Source organism: Triticum urartu, chromosome 2A (genome assembly GCF_056163025.1).
Source record: "Triticum urartu cultivar PI428250 chromosome 2A, HENAU_Tu73, whole genome shotgun sequence".
Taxonomy (NCBI): domain Eukaryota; kingdom Viridiplantae; phylum Streptophyta; class Magnoliopsida; order Poales; family Poaceae; genus Triticum; species Triticum urartu.
This window is the reverse complement of record NC_141874.1, coordinates 248812913-248834759: the sequence shown is the minus strand read 5'-3', so window position 1 is coordinate 248834759 and position 21847 is coordinate 248812913. Positions and strand designations below refer to the sequence as shown.

At 46.3% G+C, this 21847-nt stretch overlaps 1 long non-coding RNA gene across 1 annotated transcript; it reads left to right on the top strand.

The window, feature by feature from the left end:
• The first annotated feature begins 7027 nt into the window (after positions 1-7027).
• LOC125541479 (uncharacterized) lies at positions 7028-8816 on the top strand. The gene is made up of 3 exons (XR_007297546.2): positions 7028-7434; positions 7524-7864; positions 8107-8816. It is a non-coding gene; the product is annotated as an uncharacterized LOC125541479 (long non-coding RNA).
• Positions 8817-21847: the final 13031 nt, after the last annotated feature.

Below are 21847 nucleotides of genomic sequence, written 5' to 3'. Positions count from 1 at the left end.
CCCTCTTTTACCCGCTCTAATCTCTACTTAAACATGGTGCTCAATGATATATATTATTTCCCAATGATGTATGGCTATCCTATGATGTTTGAGTAGATCTATTTTGTCCTATGGGTTATTTGATGATCGTGATTGGTTTGAGTTGCATGTTTTATTATTGGTGTTGTCCTATGGTGCTCTCGATGTCGCGCAAGCGTGAGGGATTACAGATGTAGGGTTTGCAATATGTTCATGACTTGCTTATGGTGGGTGGAGTGAGTGACAGAAGCAAAGACCCGAGTAAGTAGGTTGTTTGCGTATGGGATAAAAAGGACTTTATACTTTAATGCTATGGTTGGGCTTTACCTTAATGATCTTTAGTAGTTGTGGATGCTTGTTAGAGTTCCAATCATAAGTGCATATGATCCAAGTAGAGAAAGTATGTTAGCTTATGCCTCTCCCTCATATAAAATTGCAATAATGATTACCGGTCTAGTTATCGATTGCCTAGGGACAAATAACTTTCTCATAACAAACAATCTCTTTACTAAAACTAATTTAGTTGTGTCTTTATCTAAACATCCCCTACTTTTTATTTACTTGCTCTTTATTATCTTGCAAACCTATCCAAAAACTCCTACAAAGTACTTCTAGTTTCATACTTGTTATAGGTAAAGCGAACGTCAAGCGTGCCAAGAGTTGTATCGATGGTCGATAGAACTTGAGGGAATATTTATTCTACCTTTAGCTCCTCATTGGGTTCGACACTCTTACTTATCGAAAACTTTTGCGATCCCCTATACATGTGGGTTATCATGCCGCCGAAGGGGCCTCACACTGGGGGAGAGCCGCCATGGAGATGTCGCCCGCGGCGCTGGCTTCGAGGTAGCCGCGCCATGGGGGTGCGGGATGGAGCACCATCGGCGTCGGGAGGTCGAGTTAAGGATAAGGTGTGATGCGATGAGTGTACAACCTATTTGGTGGCGCTGAGTAGGCCTCGGCTTCATCTAAGGAGTCAGTGAGGATGCTGCGGTTTCGGTGGAGCAGGTTAAGGCAGCGCTGTGGGGATGGAGGAGCCGCGATAGACGAGGTGATCGTGGGAGCAGCTCCTTGGAGGTTTAGGACGGGGCGGCTAAACTAGCAGGACGATGAGATGGACGACGGATCGTCATCCGGGGAGGTGGATGAGGGACATCGAGTTGTTGCGATGGACGATGTCAACGGGGAAGAGGCTCCGGCAGGGTAGCCGTGAGGTGGCGGACGGAGGAGGGTGGGGTTTCGCGGCTGGAGTAGAGAGGTTATGGCAGCCTGGGATTTTGAATGGCCAAAAGGAGGCGATGGGAGGGGGAACCATGACTTAGGGATATGCTTGTCCAAAATATAGGGTGTGTTACAAAAGTGCCACGACCGATTTGAACTAGCGGCCCTTTCGGCTCAGGGTTAGAAGGGGGATTTCACGTGTCGGGATTTGGCAGCTGGAGGGAGTTTTCGCGCGCATTGGAATTTCAGGATAGCAAGGAGCGGGTTGTGAAGGCATGAGTTTTGGGAGCACGGGATCTCAATTTTCAGGATATAACAAGCAGCGGGTTGAATTTTAGGCACAAGCCTCACGTGTAATATTGTACTTGTACGTACCAAATCAATTCGCACTTCCCTCAATGAAAAAAACAAAAAAAATATTCACACCACACAAAGAGAGAGTCTTGTCCTGTTTTACTATACAAATGCTATTCAAAGCTATGAATCCATGGTATGTCCAATTAAATTTTTTCGCTGGTTGTATAATGCATGTAACCTACTCATACCAACATTTTAGTGCATTCCAAATGTCTATACTGCCGCTGCAATTCAAACTAAATTTGAATTCATTTCTCTCTTTGAATAAGAATCTACAATCATGATAGTTGCCAACTTCAAACATCATTCGTGTATCTATAATACCTAAATAGTTCATCCCCACTATGTTATTTCTCTTGACATGCAGCCTATCCACCTCATCATCCCGGGCCCACTTATGTTAGCTGTGAAAAATAATCCAACAAATCTTACCCGTTTTTTCAGTGCGGAGCTATCCTCGGGTTGTTTGCTCTCCCGTCTCCTGTAATAGACGAGGTAATCCAAGAGCCCACATAACACGGTTCTTTTATCTTGGTGTCTCTTCCTATTCTAATCGAGTCGTTCGCTCGAACTTCCGGTCTATGCGATCTCATCATCACGTAAACATGGAGAGCTCGATGTTTCGTCTCCAGCCTCCACACCACGGTGCACCAATGTCAACGTCCCTGACCAGCCAGGGCCACAAGCCAGCAACAACAGCGACCGCGTCGTCCACGCGCCATGGCCATCAAGGCCCAAGAAACCCAACCCACGCATCTTCGGGCCAACGTGGGCTAACTGAAACCCACTGGCGCAGTTACTTGAAGGGGAGACCGAGACGGCATCGACATCCAGAGGATCACGGCACGAATCGGCGGCGGCTACCTAATCCCTCGCAACCCTAGTTCCTCCTGTTTTCCCCATTCGAGCGCCACTCCATGTACCCGATCTGTAACAGCTACTACTTCGGAGAGCAATAGATCGATCCCATACTGTTATCCTATCATCTGGTATCAGAGACGCCAGCCACCACCCCCTCTCCGCTCCGCCCTGGCGCATCTCATTGAGACGCGCGGTCTCCGCCAAGCTCGCAATGCCATGGATCCTAGCGTGTCCGCCTTCCTCAGCCACTTCGAGACAAAGATCTAGGCCGCAATCGACGGTCTCACTAAGGCACAACAAACCACCGCGACGAAAATCGATGATCTCCTCAGCTGGTGCCCCGATCTCGAACGCTGCGTGGCGGATCTCAGCGACGCGGTGGCCGCTCTCCAAGTCACGCCCACACCACCGCTGACGGAGCAGGAGGACCCGCGTGCCACCACGCTGTAGCCGCCGGGCGACCACATCGGCACCTCGGCAGGCGCAGCGAGCATCCTTCATGGGCCCGATGGCCACGACGCAATTCCTCTTCAACGGGGGCACCCAGTGGCATCCCTGGTAACGCCGCCCCCGCCCCTGGCAAAAGAGGGACTAAGGACTGATATACAGGCGGTGGTGATGGTGCAACGTCCGCCCGATCTCGACACAGCGTGTGCGTTCGCGCTACTTCAGGAAGAAGTGGCTGACGGAGCGCGTACGCCCCCAGCGCGACCTCCAGAGCTACCAAAGCGCACGAGCATGTCCTCTGCGTCACCCTCCAGCCACGGTCACCGCCGATCGCCATGGCACTGACGCAGCTCGTGCCGAACCATCCAAGCTCAAGGCGTTGCGAGAATACAGGCGAGCTCGCGGCCTATGTTTCAAGTGCGGCGAGAAGTGGGGGCACAACCATGTGTGCCCCACCTCGGTGCAGTTGCACGTCCTCGAGGAGTTGCTGGACCTCTTCGGCATCGACAGCTCAAGTGAGTTCAAAGCAAGGATTTCAAGACACTGCCATGGCCATCTCGGTTTCTGCGGTGACAGGAGGCGTGTCAGCCAAAGCTTTTCAACTTTGAGCATGGCTCCAGGGACACGAAGTGCTCATGCTGGTCGATTCGGGCAGCTCCAACTCTTTCATCAACCAGCGTCTCGGAAGCCAACTCTCAGGGATCCAGCCGCTGATCAAACCCGGCCGTGTGAGAGTCGCAGATGGGGGCGAGCTAATCTGCACAGAAATTGCGCCACGGTGCGCATGGTACGCTCAAGGACACGAGTTTTACACGGATCTGAAGGTGCTGGCGCTAGGCAGGTATGACGTCATTCTGGGGATGGACTGGCTAGAAGAACACAGCCTGATGCAAGTCGACTGGCGCGCCCGTTTCATCGAGATCCCTACGCCAGCGGGTCCTCTTCGTCTAGTGGGGCACGACACGGATTCGACGAGCTGCCAGTCCATCAACAGTTTGCAGCTACAAAATCTGTGCAGCAAAGGGTCGATCACGCACATCATACATCTGTGTGTGGTTGCTCCCCAACAAGAAGACTTGGAATAGACTCCAGCCTGCATTCAAGAGATTGTGGACCAATTTCAGGATGTATTCGAAGAGCCAGTGGGCCTACCACCTAGGAGGGCGTGCTATCATCGCATCCCTCCGATTCCAGGAGCGCAGCCAGTCAATGTCAGGCAGTACCGTTACAAAGCGGAGCAGAAAACAGAAATAGAAGCCCAGGTCGAGGCCCTGTTGAAGTCAGGTGTCATTCAGCGCAGCAGCAATCCCTTCTCCTCTCCGGTCATCCTGGTCAAGAAAAAAGACGGTACTTGGCATCTATGTATTGATTACCGACAACTAAACGCTATCACGGTGGTCGGGAAGTTTCCAGTCCCAGTTATTGAAGAGCTTCTGGATGAATTGCATGGGACAGCGTGGTTTTACAAGCTCGATTTGCATGCGGGGTATCATCAGATCAGACTCGCGCCAGGGGAGGAGTACAAGACAGCCTTCTCAACTCATCAGGGCCATTTTGAGTTCAAGGTTTTGTCGTTTGGGCTAGCCGGTGCTCCATCTACATTCATCGAAGGGCTAACGGCTACTCTCAAGACAGTTATACGAGTCTGTGTGTTATGCTTCTTCGATGAAATTTTAATCTTCAGCGCCACCTTAGAGGAACACACATGCCATGTGAGGCAAGTTTTGGAACTGCTTCGCAAAGACCAATGGAAGGTGAAGCTCAGCAAATGTGCTTTCGGGCAAAGCAAGGTAACTTACCTGGGCCACGTCATCAGCGCACAAGGGGTAGCCACGGATCTGTCCAAGATAGCTGCAGTGGTCAACTGGTCCTCCCCGCAAGATGTCAAGGGAGTCTGCAGTTTCTTGGGTCTGGCAGGATACTACCGCCGCTTCGTCCGCAATTTCGAAGTGATTGCGCGGCCACTGTTCGATTTATTGAAGAAGGGGGTTCCATTTCTCTGGACTTCTATCATAGAAACGGCTTTTCAAGTCTTGAAGGAGCAACTCATCACAACCCCGGTGTTGGGTTTACCCAATTTTGATCAGCCATTCACAGTGGAGACAAACACGTGTGATCGAGGCATAGGGACAATTCTGCAGCAACAGGGACACCCCATCGCCTTCATGAGGAAAGCACTCAGCCCGAGATATCAAGGCATGTCCACTTACGAGAAAGAGTACCTGGCTATCATCGTAGGAGTGGACCAATGGCGCCCGTATCTTCAGCACTCGGAGTTCATCATCTACACATACCAAAAAGGCCTCACCCACCTAGAAGAGCAGCGATTGAATACTCCATGGCAGCAGAAAGCCTTTACCAAGATTTTGGGACTCAGGTATCGCATCAAGTACAAGAAAGGAGCTGAAAACAGAGGCGCAGATGCGTTATCGCGTGCCAACCAAACAGAAGTTCTAGCTATGGTCACATCGTGTCAACCCAGTTGGCTGGAAGACGTCCTCGGCACATATAATAGCAACCCCCATGCTTAGAAGCTTTTGGAACAACTAGCCGTGCGTGAAGATCCCAAGGGCAGGTTTCAGCTGCAGCAAGGCATTATCCGGTTCAGAGGGAGAATTTGGCTGGGAGGAGGAACTCACATACAGCAGCGCATCATCCAAGCCTTCCACGATAGCCCAGTCGGAGGTCACTTAGGGTTCCCAGTGACTTACAGATGTATCAGACGTCTTTTCATGTGGCCCAAGATGAAGATACAGATTAAACATTACGTGCAGTGTTGAGCGGTGTGTCAGCAGGCCAAACCGGACACAGCGGCTTCACCCAGGCTCTTGTTGCCTTTACCGATCCCTACCAAGCCTTTGGGCATGATCTCCATGGATTTCATGGAGGGCCTCCCCCAATCAAGCCGGTTCAACTGCCTGCTGGTGATCGTTGATAGAAGGACCAAATTCAGCTACTTGTTGCCTCTAGCCCACCTGTATACATCAGCATCAGTAGCCCAGCTTTTCATCCAACAAGTCTACAAGGTTTATGGCCTACCAGGAGCTATTGTGTCAGATCGTTACCCGGTTTTCACCAGTCATTTTTGGCAGGACTTGTTCAAGGCTGTAGGCACTCAGCTCAGGCTCAGCACGGCCAATCACCCGCAGACAGATGGCCAAACCGAGCGGGTTAATCAGTGTGTGGAAACTTTCTTACGATGCTTCACGCAAGCATGCCCAAGACGGTGGAGTTTCTGGATTTCGTTAGCTCAATTCTGGTACAACAACTCTCATCACTCGGCTATAGGGATGACACCTTTCAAAGCCATGTTTGGGTACGAGTCGCGGCACTGGAGGATCAATGTCAAGAACACCTGTTCCGTGCCAGCACTCAAAGCGTGGATCGAAGAAAGGGATCCAGTACAAGAACTGTTGCAGCAGCATCTGAATAGAGCAAGGCAGGTGATGAAGAGTCGGGCAGATAAGAAGCACTCGTTTCAAACGTTCGAAGTGGGTGATCAAGTGTTTCTGAAGCTCCAACCATACATCCAAATCTCCGTCGCGCCAAGGGCAAATCACAAGCTGGCGTACAAGTACTACGGCCCGTTTCCGATCATAGCCAAGATCAATGAAGTCGCATACAAGCTTCAACTCCCTCCGCAAGCAACGATTCACCTGGTGTTTCACGTTTCTCTGCTACGCCGCGTGATGCACTCGGGTATGACGGTCGAATCTCAATTGCCTCAAGGTATTGACGAACTTGCAGTTCCTGTAGCCATTCTTCAGTCAAGATGGAGGCTCTCGAAGGGCAAGATGCGCGAGAAGGTGCACGTGCGTTGGTCCAATTCCGAGGTGCTGGGCGACACGTGAGAGGACAAGGCCAGTCTCTAGGAGCGCTTCCCGCTCGCGGAGGCTTGGGGACAAGCCTCTACTCAAGAAGAGGGGGATGTCAATGCCCCTGACCAGCCAGGGCCACAAGCCAGCAACAACAACAACCACGTCGTCCACACGCCACGGTCGTCAAGGCCCAAGAAGCCTAACCCACGCATCTTCGGGCCAACGTGGGCTAACTGAAACCCACTGGCGCAGCTACTTGAAGGGGAGAGCGAGAAGGCATCGACATCCAGAGGATCACGGCACGAATCGGCAGCGGCTACCTAATCCCTCGCAACCCTAGTTCTTCCTGTTTTCCCCCATTCGAGCGCCGCTCCATGTATCCGATCTGTAACAGCTACTACTTCAGAGAGCAATAGATCGATCCCATACTATTATCCTATCAACCAGTGCACTCCCACGGTGCTTCCCTGGTGCCTCGCCTCAGCTTTGCTTGGCTGGCAACGCCATGCCCAGACGACACCTCCGCACGCCTGCTGAGTATCACCGGCACCCGCGGCGCCTCCTCGGGCCTCTGGCATTGGCTTCGCTCGACATGGCAGTTCCGACCGCCCGCATCGGCTTCGGCCGGCCACAGCTATCCTCCACACTCGCCCACGTCATCGCAGTGCCACCAAGAAATTTGGCGATGCATGACAACAAAACAAGAATTCAGGTCTGTACAAGCTAAATGTTCTTTGTGTTGTTTAATGTTCTCGATCTGTACAAACTGAATTTCATATCTCCTTGTGTGTTGTACTACAGAAGCGATCACGTCTCTTGGTTCGACAAGATCTTAGGCGACCCTCCCTGACTGACCACATGGCCCAAGAGATGAACGATCTGAATCTTATAAGATGCGCAAAGCACCCAGGCTTTGACTAGCATGACTTCCGGCTGAGATCGATCATAGCTTTGTGTTTTTTTCACTTTGTGTCAATCATTTTCTGTTTCTTTCTACCTTCAGTAAATAACCATGTGTTGTACTGGCAACTAATTTTTATCATGGAGAGTGTCGCAGGTGTCAAGCTACACACGGGGCAAACGGTGGAGTTGATTCCTTGGTGATGAACTCCTATGTTTGCGGCAATGTTCCTGTCAACAAGGTAAATGGGATTCAGTGATGCATGATTATTTTCCTGATTCCTTTTACATTATCGAATCTGATGGTCGCTTGACCTAGAATCGGTTCACATATTCGGATTGAGGTATATGTTCTGCTACAGTTCATTCAGATATGTACATTGGTTTTTTTCAAAGAATTTTTGCTCTTCACCTCCAGGAGCAGTCCATTGACTGATCTCTTCATTTGTATTATCTAACCGCCTACTACTTTTGTATCGTTTAGCAATTGGAGAGTGCAGAATGGGTGAAGCAGAAGCTTAATTAAGTTCATGAATGGTATCCCAGATTACCCCCTTCGCAGTTAGAGACCTTGCAACATAAACTATGATTTCACATAGTTGGAGAGCAAGAATGCATAAGCGAAGCAGTACCCATGGTAACATGGCAAAGTTCAAGCTAAGACTGGAATTCTCAAAAAAGAGATTCAAGATATAACTGCTGTGATTTTGATTATAATTCTAGCAGATGCACCCTGTTGCATATTTGTTTCGATCAAACATAGCTGGCATGGACACACCTAAACTGAAATTTAACTTTAGGCCATTCATGCCAAATGAAACATATCACCTTAGGTTTGAAAGATAACTTTATTGGATGTTCAGGTGACATTTTTTATCTCATGACTCATGAGATACTTAGTTATTTGTAACTACCTTATATCCTTCATGATTATGGGTTTTGCAGTCTAGGCACCAACAGAAAAAGTTTAGCAACAGACTGGATGCTCAGGCCCGGAAGCATGCATAGAGTTTGCTTACATGTGATCACTTATCAAATTTATGGTATTGACAAACAGAACTCCAAAATTACACCATATTTTTATCGGTTTTCCTAAATTAATGTGTTTGCTCTATTCCACAATGCTCTTCGCCGCTGGTGGCTTCCCATGAAAAATTCAGCACGTAACTGAAAGTATGTCAAGAGAGTACCTTATATGTGATTATTGATTAGTTGCTTGGATGTGATTATCATTTTAACTACATCAATAGTTTGGATATCGGTGCTTATCTATGTGCGAGTTCTCATGCACATAAGGACTTGGTATTTGCGTTGATAGAAAAAAGGGAAAATAAATTGGTACTCTTTTTTCCAGATCACCTTTATTAATTTTCTTCCTATTGGAGCTCCATGACTCTCCATCAAGTATAGTAAGCGACTAGAGTGACCAGATTCATTTTTGTTGTTGTTGAGGTCACTATGTAGATGTGAAGAATGATTTACCCATAAGATTAGTTATATCAAATAACTACATTTAATAGAAAACATGATCACATTTATAATTCATATTCTATTATATTCATAATTATACTCCAAGTACTATGTTCATTAAATTTTTTTTAATTTTAGATAATTTTTCTACTATGCAAACAAACTTATTTATCATTTGTGTAGGACTAAAAGTTCCAGCAGCAACGTGCGGCGTATCATCTAGTTACCTTAACAACACACCACATCATTACTATAGAGATATATATGAACTATGTGTACTATATGAACTCGAATTCAATTTTTTGAATACACTTGATGTTGATTCCAAATAATAGTACATTTGATGTACTAACTACATATTCATAATCTAAACCATGTTCCATACTTACACCGTGTTTATCACACAAAGTATAGTGCCCCGCCCCCTACATTATGACAAGTATTTAGCCCTAAGCTGCAAAAGCCACACATTATCCCGAATTATAATCAATGTTCTATATATTATATGTAGTACTAGCAAGATGCCCATGCATTGCACGGAACATGAAGATGCATTTGTATGAGTAGTTTATCTTGTGGGAGAAAAGGATGAACGAGGGAAGACCTTATGTGCAAATGTGGAGAGGGGTGTGGGTATCTTTTTTCAACATCGCCATAGTTTCCTTCCTATCCGTCAGATATAAATCAGACGGCCTATATTGCAGGATGGCACGCACACCATCATCACCAACTATATTTTTTTATATAAAATATATTATATGTAGTATAACATGTTCATAACCACACCATGCGTATCACTGTTATATATATTCACGCATGCGTCAGTTTAAAACACTCTGATAAATTCTTCAAATATCCGAATTCACTTTTTATAATGAATTATGATCTCTATTCCTCTTTTACACCCACACAATCCTCTTATCTTTGTAGATAGCGCTAACTTTCTCCCATGCATGCACACGCCTGCCTCGCTCTCACCCTCCCTCGGCATTCTGTAGCTCCATCACGCAACTTCGTCTTTTCACTTTAGGTCGTTCACCCACGGTGTGTGTAGGCCCCCCACCTCCTTCTTTACGGCACACACCGATCGATATGCCTCTCTAGCCAAGTGTGCCTACCACAAACACAAGCTTTCCCTCTTCTCTTCTCACCATCCATGCCTCACTCCTGCCCCTCTTTTCATCGATCTCATACTCGCACACTCCTTCCCCCTCGATATAGTACGCCTCTCGCACCACCTCCTAGCTGCATCCCTCTCTCTCTCTATATATATACTTCTCTCCGGGCCTTATTTGCTTCTAACACATACATGCATGTATACCGATCGATCTCCCTACATATACCTAGGTCAACTTTAACTATTTTTTCACATGCATCAATCGACGTACCTCACAAGTTGTGTCTCCCCTTTCTCCGACAAAGGACGACTGATCTTCCTATGTAGTTACGTCTTCTTACCATAGCCATATCGTCCCCCCTCATCATTCCTGCATGCCTCCTAACCCGTCTCTCACATGCATGTGCACAGATAGGTAGGCATCCCCTCTCTTATTGATATTGCAGGCGTGCCCTCCGTTTGGCTAGCAAGCCTCTCCCACCATTTGCAAGAAGCAACTCCACCACCAACCCCTCCGACACTCTAGCTCTGTCTCTCTCCCGACCTTATTCCTCTCCTACACATATGCATGGATGCCGATCGATCTTCCTCAATACATAAGGTAGGTCTCTCTCCTCCTCTACACATATACCAGCCATTGTACCTCTATAGGTAGGTCTCTCCCCCACCCCCTAACTACAACGATAGTTGAGCGCTGTAGGTAGGTATCCATGCTAGAGAGACAAACTGTACCTGCCCCCTCTCACGTTCCAGCAGGCCAGCCACCCTATATCTTTGACGTGGGCACACACAAATTCGATGGCACTTTTTATCGATCGCGCGCATACACACACACATCATCCCTCTCTTCGATTCTATGGATACCTCACGCCGATGATACCTCCACTCTCTTCTCGTGGATCACCCCCTCTATATATATGATATATCCAGGCCTCTATTTCACACACGTCGCATATGTTACATTTTTTTGATTGAAATATCGTCGACACATATTCCCTGTCTATCTCTCACCCCCCAAAAAACACTCACGAACCCACTCACTATATCTCTCTACATTTGTATCTCTCTCACACAACCCCATGTAGGTGGTGTATGTACACGAAGAGAATAGGTGCACGCACTCACGCTTCATGCCTAGCCACACCCGCGTGGGTACATGGTGGAGCTCATTTCTATACGAAATGGCATCCTGCGTGCTAATTTGAGCGCATGTAGCGGTTGTTTACCTACGGAGGTCGTATACCATGCATGCACTAAAAAAAGTTTTACTCGATGCGTTGGCATTTTATTTTTAAATAAAGTTATATCGCTCAATGGCACATACATAGAATATAAAACGATTTTAATGGAGAAAAAGGCAGTCCGCTCCACTGTATACAATGGAGCATGCCTGCCAGGGTTTGTGTTTCTTCAGAGTATCTCACACAAGGCAGCGTTGGCCTCTCTCTTTCTCATCGTTCGTCACTGATCCAGCTGCATCCCGTCCATCGTCGGAAAGGTAGGATGTGCATCATTTGTCCGTTTGACGGCGCTGAGGCTGCACTACCCAATCTGCGGTACCCGCCGTTCTATCTGACCAAGCTCCGGTGTGGTAGGGCATACACCACTTGCTCGCTGTCGTAGTATGGGAAGATCCCGCCTGCCGCCGCTCTCCTAGTTACAGCCCTAAGACCCCAAGGTATCCCCTCCGGCCTTGCTCCACTGCCCATCTTCCCACGTCGCTGCATGTGGAAAATCTTGCATGTGGATCTTCCATAGTTCTTTGTCCAAAACGTAGCTCGTCCAGCGTACTTTCTATATTGCAATCTCGTCCTCACACCATTTTAGATAAGAACAACTGTGTTGTTATCTCCCCTTAGGACAAGGAATATTCTTCTTTTTTGTCGTCGTATGTGTTATCAACTGTTATTGGCCAGTAATTGTTTCCTTTCTACCTTTTTTTGTAAACATGGCTATCCATTTCATCTCGTTGCTATTGCGACCTTTTGGTGAACCGCACAAATCACTTTTTTCTTAAGAGTGTTTTGTGCAGTTGTACTAAAATGTCACACGGGCAACGTCTCTACATTTCAGTGCAACTGCACAAAGGGAGATTGGTTTTGCTCTATCCTCCTCATCCAACTCCGAGCCTAATATTCTCCAACTATTTGCTTAATCTTCTCCAACTATTTAGTCTTAAGAGAGAATTCAAAGGTGACTAGCTTCTATTTGTGTGTTTATTGTTCAATCAACAGTCTTCTATTATTGTAATCACACTTAATATCTTTGGAACATGGACGCTCAGCTCTATTTTAGTGGAACTGCACAAAATGGTCAGAATGTTGCATGCTCCTGACAGCTACTTTTTTCCCAACATGCCTTATTGATTTAGACAGAGCTGGGGGGAAGTTACTTTTTTATTTTTTCTGAAAGAGCATGGATGGCAAGACACACGAAACAAAAGCTGAAAGCCCAGAGCATTGTACAATTTCATGTCCCTAGAAAATTATTTGTATATTAAGTCAATTATGTAAACAAATGCTGGAATCTTGATAGCATTGCCAGAAGCCTCTTCAGCATCCGGGTCCATGTGCCATGTTTAAAATTATACTCCCTCCATTCCTAAATATTTGTCCTTTTAGAAATTTCAAATGGACATATTTTAGAGTGTAGTTTAAATCATTTTTCTTCGTATGTAGTCACTCGTTGATATTTCTAGAAAGACAAATATTTAAGAATGGAGGGAGAAGTGAACAACCGCATGGGAGACTCAGCTCGGTAGTTGCGTCGCACTAATAGTGAGTAATGAGCGGTCAAATCATAAGCCCCACCTTTCCCACTATAAGTTTCCCGGAAGAAGCAACCATCAATACGCTCTTCTTTGAATCCGCTCATACTACTCCCTCCATCACTATTTATAGAGTGAGCTTCAACAATCTCTATGACCAAGGCGACTAGCAATCGGCCCAAAAAATAGCATTGGTAGTTATAGCACGGCGTTTATTACTAGAGGAAATAATGCGTACACACACGCATCCAGTGCTTCCACCCCGGGTACACACATGCATGCACATACTCCACTCCGTGTACACACCTAGTACATTGAGAGAAAATTGTGGACTTGATTGCGGTTACCACGCCCTAATTAATTGAGCATTAAACCAAACGCGTCTAAAATATCTCTCGTGATGGAAATCCATGGAGAGAAATGCATATGAATGAAGTGCGCCCTGTAAACTGTGATGGAGGGAGGAGTAGTATGAAGGTGGAAAACCATGTACGCGTATGGCCAGTTCATCAACACACTTCCTCTTGACATATCACTGACATGTGGGACAGGAGTGTGAGCAAACCGATCTCAATTGACGGCAAAATGGCCAACCCACCGTTCCTTGAGAGAGATGAGGAGCGAGAACACACAGACGGGCTTGCATGGAGGACAAGATATATTTGAGCATGGTTGATCGATATCATCATTACATGTTTGATGTTTTTTAATAGTACTATTGGGCTGCCATTTTCCTCACTTCTCCTGAATAAATGTGTACTTTATTAGAGATTAAAATAAAATAAGAGTATAGATGCTCCACCATGCGGTTCCTAGTACTTGTATACTACTATTAGTAGTACTACTCGTAATTCTAAGCCTTGCGCTTGGCTCTTCGCCTCTTAGTGAAGTCGAACAATGATGGTACAACAGTGTATGCCTCTGCCAATCTGACACCGAATGAACTACTGCACGTCCACATCCTGGGCGAGGGTAGGTTGCACTAGTCAAAAGCTTCTTGTCGTCCTGCGAGCCACCAGGCTTGAGGTAGATGGAGAGGGCATAAGCGAGCTTCACCTTCTCCTTCAAGCTTCTCCTCGTTCTGCGAGTTGATGGGACACACCAAAAAGTAGTGCTAGTCCATAAATGAGAGAGCTTTATTCATATATAAGCATTCTTAGGAGGATCAGCCAAGAGACTGGTGACTAGGAAGCGAGGTACCCCGCAAAAAAATAAGAAGGAAGAGATGTGTTTCATCAAGCCAGCTCTCGGTCACATTCAAAGTGCAGCAAGCACGGTTCGCAGAAAGATGCGCCACAAGGTTTGCTGACTTGTTTACATGCTGAATAACAAAAAAAGAGAAAATATTACCGAGCGCTCCTATTTCTAACTGGATAGGAGCAAGAATTAAGCGAGAATTGTGGTGAGTGTTACATGCAATCAACTTCCATTATCACATTCGAGAACCCTTGAAGAGAACCAAATGTGTTGAAGATTGCTTTATCACAGATTAAAATAAAATAAGAGTGCAGGCGCCCCACAACCCGGTTCCTAGTAGCACATACTTGCATAGTAGTACTAGTAAACTTTGCTCTTGGCTGTTCGCCTCTTCGGGAAGTCGAACAATAATGGTACTAGTATAGTGTATGGTTCTGGCAATCTGATACCGAATTAACTGTTGCACGTCCACCTCCTGAGCAAGGGAGAGCTTGCATTAGTCAAAAGTTTCTCCTTGTCCTGCGAGCCACCGCACGCAAGCTTCTCCCGTCCTACAAGCTTCTCCTTGTTCGGCAAGTTGACGGGACACAGCAAAGTAATGCTAGTCCATACTGCCTCCTTTTCGGTTAATATGGCCTAATTTGAAACGAGATAAATACACGGTCTGTCACTGTATATTTGTAAAAATACAGTCAGTGGACTTCATAATACGCTCATTGCGCTCAGTATATACATTTCCCGGTGTTTATACGGGCACTAGCTTACCCTGGTTGAGTATGTGTGTGCATGCACGTGTAGGTTGAGCACTTGAGCGTTACCGTGTGTGTTCCGTGGTGCGCTCGGACATGCATGCATTAGGGCGTCATGCGTGTTTTTGCGTCCATGTGTACGCGTGACTGTTGCATGCAAGGTTTAATAATTCGTTGTTCACGCATGCATTCCCGATATTAATACATTGGTAAAGACAATTTCTTAATGAAAACAAGCCCATGAATTGAGTACAAAGGGGACCTATAAGCGAGGACGAAGGGAGTACTAGTAGTGAACCGGAAGGAGGGAGTAGATACTAGTAGTACTATGTAACAACGTGTCGTAACAAAATTCATCTATGTGCATCATGTCTACATGTCATGCAAGAAAATAGAGATAAGTACAAGTGAGACTCAGGAACGATCATACACGTAGGGGGAGTACGTGTAGGTGCCACTCAGGAGCAATCAAATCACACAGTAAGTTAGTCGGAAGAAGCAACAATCATTTCACTCTTCAAGGACACGTACGCAATATAAAATGGTTCATATGGAGAGAAAAAGAAAACCACAATATATATACTAGCAGGAGCCTAAGCTACAAGCCTTCTTGCTCGGGTTGCTCTCTTCACAAGCGTAGAACGACGGTGTCCAGACTGCTGGTCACAGATCTGGCCTGATCCCGCCGCTGGGGGAAGGAGACGATGTTCTATGTATGCGCGGTCGACATCGGCAAGGGAGAAAATCCACTGTTGGTGAGTCCTGATCAGGGGTCCCAGCGGTATGTGCTGATGCTGCCTCCCAACCGCCCTTCCAGCTATAGCCCTATGTCCCAGGTGCAACTTTCTTTTGGAGCCGGCTTGCTCCACTGCCGCAGCTACCCATATAGCTCCATCTCCATGTGGATCTTTCTCTACTTCTATGGGCTTCTATTTGTGATGAGTTTATATCTCATGAAGTTGTGCCAGTACTATTATTCTAATCACACTTCTTCAATATCTTTGCCACTAGGGATGCTCAACCCGATTTTAGTGTAACAGCACAAAAGCACCGTATGATCCGAGGGTGCTAGCCGTCTTTCCTTCGACAGGTTCTACCTAGCCAGGAAATTAAATCCTGTTTAGGGTCTAGGGTTTATGTCGTAGTGAACCCATCAATAGTTTTTTTGTACATACTCTCACAACTTTGTCTTTAGTTGTGAAGTAAATATTGGCTATGATCTGTGAATCATTGAGATGCATCAGCATGCGTGTTAGTTTTCCTTTGTATTTGGTGGAATGTTGTAACGGGGCAACCTTGGAGTAGGAATGAAAATGGAGTGGAAAGTTTCCGTTTTTCCAAAAAAAAATGGAAACGGAGAGAAACCAATGTTTCGTTTTGTTGGATCGCGCCACCAAGAAAAACCAACGTTTAAATCACATCTCTCGCGTTCATGTCTCACCCTCCTCCACGGCTCCAACCCACATGGTCACTCGGCATGCCACTCACCGCAAACCGAGTATACCATAACTTTCCCGCGTGCTTGTCGATGGATCGCGCCATGGATTACTAGCAATACTGGAAGAGATTGGCGAGGAGGGGAAGACAACTAGCCATAGCACGGACCCCCAAAGAACATTTACATGCGTGTTGTGGCCGGCTATTGTGACCTTTGAACGTGGAGTAGTCGCGTGCACCGGGAAGCGATGCGGGTGGCGCTCTCTCGGCCGGCGCACTGCTTCAATGCCGGCATGAGTGAAAGGTCGCGTCCGCTTTGGCCGGGCATGAATGCGGCACTGACCGTTTCGGGCGGGAAGCACGCGCGAGTGATGAAGAGGGTTTAGGTTGGTCAGGAGCGGGCGTGGCAGCGGTCCGGACGCCCACAAACAAGAGATGTTGTATGTAAATATTGTTGCGGATATAATTAATAATGTAAATAATGTACCAGTTGGATAAATATGATTGGAGATGAAGATGGAGATGGAGATGGAATTTTACGTAAACATAGATATGCATGTCTCTGTCTACATGTGTGTGCGCAACGACTCTTGCAACTACTCGTACACACCATAGATGTCTCATTCTCCCTACAAACACAAACTTAGTATCACCTCATTCTGTTCCTAGGATAGGAATATCATAGGAGTGAGAAAAAAATATGAAGTAGCTAGGGTATTCCTCGATGGAGGTACACATGTTTTTCGACAAAAAGAACATGGTGGTTGTGCAATCATTGTCCATATGCTCCTATTGTTGTTGCTAATCTAATACTATCACTGGTTAAATGAAGCAATGCCCATGGTAAAGTGACGTCCCTTTTAAGTAATGCCGATGTTAATCCAGAGGCGTCGATAAATGCTTCTATCCTCCTTTTTTCTCAGGTATCCTGGTTTAGTTCCCATCAATATAATCAGGATGCTTCTGTTTGTTGGTGTACTTTTCATTAATTCTTATTGACAACTGAGATGTCATTGTTAATCTTGTACCACTGCCAAAACAAAGTAACAACACTATATCCCTTTTTTATATTTTTGCAAACAGTGATGCATATCTCCATACCCGGGCATGGCTTCGTAAATTTTAGTGGAACTGCACAAAATTGGATGGCCATTGTTGTTCTGCCTCACTGTCCTTTTCCACTTGGTTCTTCCTACCTCGATCTTGATTACTGAGAAGAAATAGACCACAGTGATGATTTGCCGAACTTCATAGGTGCCTCACCTAAACTCGTTGCCAAATGAATGATGCATCACCACGATGACCTATCGATGCTCATGGTTGCATCTCATGGTTGCATCGGCTAGTGAAGCTGGTCGATATTCAACGAAAAACAAGTTGTCTTCCATCAGTGCTCTTTGCTTATTACCCACAAAGATGATATCCTTCATCAGTTCACCTCGGTTGCGTTGGAGACAAAATCGTCTTTCACATTGGTGCAATTTTATCACACAATTGGCCATGAACCAAATGTTTCCTCAAAGAAGGATCGACGTTGGTACTAAGATCATAAGTTTTATATTGATTTCTAAGTCTTCTCACAACTTTTCTTCAGCTCCCCAGTAATTTTATTTGTCCAACTATTAACTAAATATGTGGTCAGACTTTGATTAAAAAAATGGTGTGGACTGAAACCCGGATGGACATAGTAGGCCTCCATTTTTATTTACTCTACATATTAGATTTGACTGAAGTCAAACTTTGTAAAATTTGAACAAGTTTAGGCCGAACACCACAAACCATAATTATTGAGAGAGGGCAAACTGTAAATACTCTCAAACCTTCCCGATTATTAAAATTAAAATTCTTTGTTTGTACACAGTCTCACACCTTTCCGATAATTTGGCGTGTGTGTGGTTGTTCACTTAAGGGGGGAGTGTACCGCACGTGAAGGACGGGAAGTGCGACCAGGACGCGTGGATCATTAGTTGATCATAAGTAGTTTTCTTCACTTGTACGTTAAATAAAGAGTTTCATTTCATACTTACACAATTTAAAATGATTGTTATGGAGAGAAAAAGAAAACCACTCCACTATATATTAGTAGTATACACGAGTACTATATAAGCTAGAGCCTTGGCACTTATTCTCTAGGGTTTTCGCTCTCCACACTCTCACCGTACTATATATATATACATACATGCTGGAGGATCAGCGTTTCTTTGATAGGGTTTGCTATATTCATAGTCTCTCACCCTCTTCACCAGACCTAAACAAGACTGTGCTGGCCTCTGTCTCTCTCTCTCTCTCCCCTCACAGCTGGTGAAGGAGCCGTCCGGTTCCCGTCATACCGGGAAGGGGAGGAGGTGCAACATTCACTCTGACGCCTTCGGGGAGGGAGGAAATCCACTGCCAGTTGCGTTGTTCTCTTTCACCCAACATCTATGCGGGAGGGCCACTGACACCTTCTTCCTTGCTGCCGTACATAGTGTGGGCAGATCCGGCCTCCCGCCGCACGCCTAGCCACATCCCGACGACCCTGAGGTATAACTTTCTTTGAAACAATCATTGCTCTAGCTGCATGCGGATCTTTTTTGATTCTGTAGTCGAATCTAGGTCTTGGTTTAAAGAGGAAAGAAGGGTGGGGTGGGGTGGGTGGAGCATGAATTTAGGACGTTGTTCAATGAGGAAAGGAGGGAGGGAAAGTAGTATAGACTGGCTATCCAGCCACTTTGTTGGTTGAAAAGGGAAAAATGGGGTAACCCAGTACACACATCTGTAAGGAACCGATCTATCGGGACCCTGATCCTAAGTCACACCGATCTAGGATGTAACACATCATATCACTTTGCGGCCTCACGCATGGTATTCCCACGGGTGCCACCTTACCTGGCCTGGGACCGTTTGCGCCTTTTGGCTCACATATATGATAGTGTCGCTAGCATCCATATGACAGAGAACCTGGGCCGACATGACTAGTCATGAACCCAAAGTGGCACTAACTTACGGGGAAATGCATACATGAACCAACATCGAACGTGCCGGTCATCAGCGTGTGAACCCGGGTTGTAGCAACTGGGCTAATAGGACTCCGGGAACCCGGGCTGTAGCAGGCTAGCAGGACTCCGGAGGACACCGCGTGACATTTCCCCGAAGGAACAGACACTGGAACGAAGTGGATCACATGCCGGCCAGTCTATGTATTTTGGACCAGTAGCAACTGGGCTAGCAGGACTCCGGTAAATCGGGCTGTAGCAGACTACCATGGCTCAGTGGAAGCACAAGACTACATTTCCCCATAAGAGAGGCTACCAAGGATAGACAACTAGGTTGTCGGATCCCACACATACCAAACATTTCAATCATACTCACGATATGATCGATATGTGCAAATACAACATGACATCACAACATGACTCTACAACTCAAGTATTTATTCAATAGGCTCCGAGGATCGAGGTATTACAAACATGGATCTCATGACCCAACATTAAGAGCATACAAGTGAAAGCACATGCAGAAGCTTAACATGTCTGAGTACAGACATCTACAAATAAAAAGGCTGATCCTGCCAGATCCTACCGCGGGCACAAAATCGTACCTGGGGTATCAAGCTAAATTTCGAAGTCCACATGGAACTACTAGTGAGACTGAAGTCTCTCTGCAAAACATAAATTAAGCAAACGTGAGTACAAATGTACCCAACAAGACTTACATCAGAACTAACTACATATGCATCATTATCAACAAAGGGATGGTGGGGTTTAACTGCAGGCAAGCCAGCTTTGACTCAATGGCTAACCTGAACTACTACTGCAAGTAACTCTTTTGGGGTGGCGCACAGGAGTCCACATATTCACAAATCAATACACCACTATGGAACCGCTCCTGTCTCCCTACGAGAACGCCATCCAGAGCACTCACGCTTATCTTGCGCATTTTAGAGTATCCACTTTCACTTGTCTATGAACTGTACAGGCAACCCAAAAGTCCTTCACCGCGGACACGGCTATTCGAATAGATGATGTTAACCCTGCAGGGGGTGTACTTCTTCACACACGCTCTTTCCACTTACCACCATGTACATGTCGTGTATCTTGGCAACCTTCAAGCGGAAGCCTGGCGAGGGAGTCGTCCATGACATGACTAACCACACAAGTCTCTAGTCCAGGTTTATCGCCTATTCGGGTTCCATCCGCGAGGAGATCCGGCCGGGATTTCGCTCACAGCCCCAAACGATGTGTGCAGGGTTCCCGAGACACCAAACGGGCACCCGGTACACCGTGCCACGGTGTATCTACCGCATCATACCCCACCCCTATGGTCAGCGCTACGCACGGCCTCCAACACATATCCTACAAACACCAGAAACTAGTTGCAACTCCTGGACAGAGATCAAGGCGATTAATAAGTCGAGAGAGTCAAATAAGGATCCAAACACTACTAGGAAAAGGGCTATAGCTAATATGGACATTAATGGCGCACCATGTATGTGGTTGTGCCACTGCTATATAGCTATGGCGCACCAGATACAGGTGCGCCATTAATGTCCTCATTACTAATGGCGCACCTGGTGGCTGGTGAGCCATTACTAGTTTTGAAAAAAGGTAAAAAAAATTGTTAGCAGTGGCGCACCAGGGGACAGTGCTGATGCGCCACAACTAACATGTTATTTTTTTCAAAACTAGTAATGGGGCACCACTTACCAGGTGCGCCATTAGTAACCCTGGTTACTAATGGCGCATTCATAGGTGGTGCGCCATTGGTAACCTAGGAGCAGCTAGATATTTTGGACAGCCACCTACCACACTCACTTTCCCCACTTCATTCTCTGCACCTCTACCAAGCTTGGTCTCGGCTGCCTCCTCCTCCTCACCTCATTTGCACAATAGATTCACCCAAATTAAGTGGTTAAATTTCCTTTTTTTGATAGGTAAGTAAGGTGAAAGCTTGTTTATGTTCTAGATCTACTTTTTTCTCCCTCCAACAACATACACACTTTTTATGGCCTAGATCTACGTATGTTTGTGGTGTTGCATATGTTTGTGGTGTTGCATATGTTTGTGTTTGCAGGTACCGGTATTTGAAATGCGATAGTTGCCAATATTTTGCTGGAATGTTGATTCATTTCCGTTTCGGCGAGAATTTGGCACTATGCATTCTTTTTGGTCCTATTTTTAGGCAAACTTATGCCAAATTTTTTTTTGTTCTAAAATATCGTTTTGCTCTACCCCGCAGGCGACCATGGTCCGCACGATAACCTAAGGCATCGTGAATAGGTTTTTGAGCTCCGCAAAGGCCGAGATGCTTCAAAAGAAAGAGATGGAGATAAGATGTCCGTGTCAAAGATGCAAGCTGAAGAGCCTTATGTACCCGGATTCCGTATAGGTGCGGGACCACCTACTTTTGCGTGGTTTCATGGATGGCTATCGGTGATGAAGATGACTATGAAGTCATCCATGGGGGCCGGGCAAGAAATGAGGAAGGGGAGCAAGACAACCGCGGCGAG